Raw genomic sequence first — 6,000 nt, forward strand, 5'->3', positions numbered from 1 at the left:
AAGAAGTTTCGTTCAACACGTACCGCACGTGGAAGCCAATCAGGAGGGCCTGTAGGATGACATCCTTTTAAATCTTAACACCCACACGTGCTGGATATATTGTGGGTCAGGTAAAGCAGCGTCCACCATATCGCTATTTTTATACCCATTTGTTGTGATGGGACGGTGAAAGAACGTGTCACCAAGTGCTATCGCATTCATTGCTTCGCCCTAGTGGCAAAACTGTGACTCTTTCACACGAAGAGCTCATGTATCAACAAGTGGGGCGATTTCTTTGTTTGCGTGGATGCCGACAGAAAAGCAATAGAAAAAAATAAGCTAAGCTGCTTTAGAGAACAGCAGGCGCTGGGAAACGGAAGCCTGTTTACAACTGAGGGCCGATAAGTGACGAAAGAAATCTCGCACCAAACACGTGCCGGGAAAAAGACAATGAAATGCGCGACACACGTAAGAGTGACGCAGAAGTCCGCACGTGTGTATGGGGATAGGTTGTTGCCGAGTTTGGCACATTTGCTCTGCAACCTGACTGAACGAAAATTATTCAATCCATGCATAACATGATACGTTCGATCCTCGGTTCTACTGCTGCGTCGATTTTGTTTAAGTATGTACGTGTTGTGTGAAGAATGATGCTTACGTATGCGCATACTATTGAGCACAACTTATGTATGCAGTCGCGTAGTCACGTAGGCAATCTTATACATGCATTCATGTAATCTTGTGTCTCCCTCGTGGAACACTAGACTAAGTGCATTTGTATGTTATAGGTCGTCTTTAATAATATGCGACACGTACACACCATTCTTCCGCAAATAGATTCACGGAGAAAATAACCACGATAGGCGGCGTAGAAGCCAAGAGGAAGAGCATTATGCTTGATGGATTGATATGTGGTGTTTAACGTCCCAAAACCACCATATTATTATGAGAGACGCCGTAATAGAGGGCTACGGAAATGTCGACCACCTGGGGTTCTTTGACGTGCACCCAAATCTGAGCACACGGGCCTACAACATTTCCGCCTCCATCGGAAATGCAGCTGCCGCAGCCGGGATTTGAATCCGCGACCTGCATTTCGATTGAGACGAAACGGTAAACCGGGCCCATGTACAGGACTATGTCAGTGCATGTTAAAGAACCCCAGGTGGTCAATAATTTCGGAACCCTCCCCTACAGCATCTCTCATAATCAAATCGTGGTGTCGGAACGTGCAACCCCAGATGCGATTATCACAATCAACAAGCAGTACACGTTAAGGACAAGTCTTTATCGCAAAAAAAGAAAAAAAAGGCACCGACGCCAACGAGACAAAATATTCATTTTGCGCTAGTATTTGCCGTTATTCTCAGCTGCTTTGCTTGCCAATCACGTAAGCTGGAATGTTTGTCAATGAATATCAATTGTGAAGCATATCTATCTATCTATCTATCTATCTATCTATCTATCTATCTATCTATCTATCTATCTATCTATCTATCTATCCATCCATCCATCCATCCATCCATCCATCCATCCATCCATCCATCCATCCATCCATCCATCCATCCATCCATCCATCCATCCATCCATCCATCCATCCATCCATCCATCCATCCATCCATCCATCCATCCATCCATCCATCCATCCATCCATCCATCCATCCATCCATCCATCCATCCATCCATCCATCCATCCATCCATCCATCCATCCATCCATCCATCCATCCATCCATCCATCCATCCATCCATCCATCCATCCATCCATCCATCCATCCATCCATCCATCCATCCATCCATCCATCCATCCATCCATCCATCCATCCATCCATCCATCCATCCATCCATCCATCCATCCATCCATCCATCCATCCATCCATCCATCCATCCATCCATCCATCCATCCATCCATCCATCCATCCATCCATCCATCCATCCATCCATCCATCCATCCATCCATCCATCTATCTATCTATCTATCTATCTATCTATCTATCTATCTATCTATCTATCTATCTATCTATCTATCTATCTATCTATCTATCTATCTATCTATCTATCTATCTATCTATCTATCTATCTATCTATCTATCTATCTATCTATCTATCTATCTATCTATCTATCTATCTATCTATCTATCTATCTATCTATCTATCTATCTATCTATCTATCTATCTATCTATCTATCTATCTATCTATCTATCTATCTATCTATCTATCTATCTATCTATCTATCTATCTATCTATCTATCTATCTATCTATCTATCTATCTATCTATCTATCTGCCTGCCTGCCTGCCTGCCTGTCTGTCTGTCTGCCTGCCTGCCTGCCTGCCTGCCTGCCTGTCTGCCTGTCTGTCTGTCTGTCTGTCTGTCTGTCTGTCTGTCTGTCTGTCTGTCTGTCTGTCTGTCTGTCTGTCTGTCTGTCTAGCCGCACATATCTGGGTGCTCTCGTGATTTTCTCTTTAACTTGGCGTTGACCAACATTAGGGCAGGAGTGTAAGACAGTTTGAGAAACATGAGTGTCTGGTCAGGACATGAATAACGTGAAAACCCTGTCTCGTACATCGTGAAACCGCTTCTTCTAGACACGCGTGGCAAATACCCGTTTACCACGGGCCGCGGTTCGCCGGTGTGCACCACAGGGGATCGACAGTACATAACATACCTCGCAACAGCGAGGGCCTATTTACTTCGGGAAACTCCAGCGCGACGCCCACGTCGAGGGGTCTCATTGCAGATGCAGAGGCGTGGCCATATATAGAAACATAGCACTGCGTAACTTTATCATTGGTGGCATTGCGGCAACTTCTGCGGCAACCTCTGGTCACCGGAGATATAGACGCTAACAGCTGAATCAGCGACGTTTATGTAGCGCCTGACGATAGTTATAGCGCGAAAACAGTATGACGACAAAGCGAGTAGTAGGAGACGCTCGTCTCCTTCTTGTCCCTTTGTCGTCATTCTGTTCTGTCGTGTTCTGATATAACTATCGTCATATCATACCAACTAGTCCAAACCGCCCCACTTCTAAGTTACGTAGCGCGTTTAGTACTGGAGCATCTACACTGCCAGAGAGCATTCATGTGCGTGCGTCTCCGTGGAGACGCACGCACATGAAGGTTTCCTATACAGTGCGTGAGCAGAGCGCCAGCTCCCACTCGCCAGCTGTTTAAGCTAACTGCGAGTAATCCGCGCGACACGCCACGAGGCGAAAACGACTTTACAGGATTGATAGCGACCTGCCAGCTTTAACCAGTGGCGTAACCTCCTCCCTCCTGCCACCTCGATTTTTTTTTTCAATTTTGTCTGTTCACATATTTACGCACACGTGCAAACACATGCACTAACATACATAAAGTCTGCTTGAACACCCATTGAAAAAAAAAAAAGTCTGGCTACGCCCATGACTTTTTAACGGCGCTGTGCCCAATTCGATTTTTGTTGCGTCTGCCACTCTCTTCGCCATCATAGTCGTTATCATCTTCATGACGTTCTGCACAGTACAATGTTGCCAGGAAAAAAAGCTATTTGGCTCCACACAGTCGCCGTCGCTTGCCGGGCTGGTGGCGTATCCACCGTATATGCGGTCGGCGTCCCCATTTCGGCCTTCTTTTTGGTTTTAATTTCGAAAAAGCATGGCCTGTCTCTGCCACATATTTTTTTTTGGTCTTGCAAAAACCTTTTCTCATATTTCTGCACCAAATCACAATAAAGACTTATCCACCGCATTGCGATCAGTGTTTTTGAGCGGAGCGAACAGAATCGTGCAAGATCCTTCTTTCTTTCTTTCTTTCTTTCTTTCTTTCTTTCTTTCTTTCTTTCTTTCTTTCTTTCTTTCTTTCTTTCTTTCTTTCTTTCTTTCTTTCTTTCTTTCTTTCTTTCTTTCTTTCTTTCTTTCTTTCTTTCTTTCTTTCTTTCTTTCTTTCTTTCTTTCTTTCTTTTTATGTGCCGTAGAGTAACCAGGGAAGTATATCAACGAGGACTCCGAGACCTCCAGCTTGCCGTTCGCCGTTGTGGCCGACAACTTTGCGCGACAGAGTTATTTCGAAACCAGACAGTGACTCGTGAGACTCGGACATGTCTACCACCCCCACCGCCTCCATAAAAACCCGAGAAACAAAAAAGAATACATTAGGCAAGAAAGCGAGACTGTCACCGGCATACCTGAGAGCTTGCGTATACTTTTGCACGTTCCCGGCCACACGCACTGAACATATATTTTGTTTCCTAAAATCCACACACGAAAAAAAAAAGTAGACAGCTACGCTGACCTCAGAAAAAAACAAACAAGCAAGTGTTTATCATACAGTTCTCAGAAAGCCCAGTAATCTCGTTTTACCATGGTTTGCGAGCATTCGAAGGAAAAAAAAAAGGCTATATGTCTTGATAAAATTGCATCGCAGAAGTGCAGGGAATTGCGCAACATTTGCCGATCACGTCCGCAGATCAGGCGTACTCCTAGGCGCAGAACGACATGCACCGTTCTGACGTACCAGGGCGCGACCTGTCGCGTGGGCCTGTGAAAGACGCGGCGCACCATTGAACCGTTGCTTGGCGGGAGCTTTTGGTGGCACCACTGCACTGCCCACGTGTCGCCGCGCAATAGATCTCTGCATCCCTCGGGTCATGCCCATCTCCAGACGTGCCCGCGTGAATACGTGGCCTCTTAGCCTATAATACGACTCGAACGTGAAGACCACCTTCTCTTTAAAGACGATAGTCTCTCTTGGGGACCTTCGACGCAAATATTTGGTCTGTGTATCTGTACATTTGTCTGTTTGTCCACTCTTAACGGCATCGGGTACTTGAAACGGCCGACCCCATCCGCAGCGACCACCAATGTTGCTCAAGGTTGAGCGTTCATGCTTGCGCAATCATCAATTAAAATCAATTATTGCGCATGTCTGGGGCACCATAACAACACGGATATATTTAGCATGCGCGTCTCTTACTAGAAAAGGCATACATAAGTAAATTTAAGGACCGTAGCGCTTATCACGCTGCGCTGACCATGCAACGCTTGCACGGAACGGGGAGTGTTTCCAACGCTTTGCTAAGACGAGACGGTGGTGGCACCTACTCGTCGCCTTGCGTTCTACACCTTATCACCTCTGAGATAGGCGCGCACACCCGTCTCAGAGCCACGCGCTTTGTTTTCTACAACTGCCAGACGGCGCTTACGTCTCACGTGCGACGTGACTTGATGCGCTCGTTCGCCTTCGCTGCACGCTCGAGGCACTCTAACGCAGCGCCTCCAGAATACCATTCATCAATTTTCTTGCGCAGAACATCAAATAAATGTCTTCTTCACTCTCTCCACACGCAAGACTATCGTCTTTCGACGACATTTGCAGATTACACGCAGATACGGGGCCATTTTTTTCTCTTTTCACTCGTCGTATCAATCCCCGCACCCCTGCAGAAGCTTTCTCCACCTCACCTGGTTTTGCCCTGCCTCTGGGATCAGAGACAATGCAAGTTTTGTGAACCTCACCCGGCGTTGCACGAACTCTGCGATCGGCCCTTCTTTCACTAAATGACGATACCCAACGCTGACGTCTTTATGTGGCATCCTGTTGTGTGACACCAATTGAACTGAATTTTATTACTCTCAGTTGTTACAGAAAGTTTGCATACACTGTGTGGACCCATAGCTTTATGCTAGTTTAAATAAAAAAGAGACATTCTATAATGGTGATTCTAAAAGCGTAACTAAAAAATCTATATAATTATATATCTAATAAAAAGTTTGGAAAGAAACACCACATTAATGAGATAAGTACACAAAAATAAAAAAGAAAAGCTGTCAAAACAAAGAGGGGAAAAATGAAAGACTTCTACTTGCATACCAAAATTAAAACAGCCGTCCCACTAAACATTACTGGTCATTAATAAACAAGAAAGTTCTCCTAAATAGCGTTTTATATAGTGTATTAGTGAAATTTGAACAAACTTTTATTTCAAAAGGTATAGCATTCCAGATTTTAATACCTGTGAACTGTGAAGTCCGTTCACGATA

The sequence above is a fragment of the Rhipicephalus microplus genome, chromosome 1 (assembly GCF_043290135.1).
Source record: "Rhipicephalus microplus isolate Deutch F79 chromosome 1, USDA_Rmic, whole genome shotgun sequence".
NCBI classification, from domain to species: domain Eukaryota; kingdom Metazoa; phylum Arthropoda; class Arachnida; order Ixodida; family Ixodidae; genus Rhipicephalus; species Rhipicephalus microplus.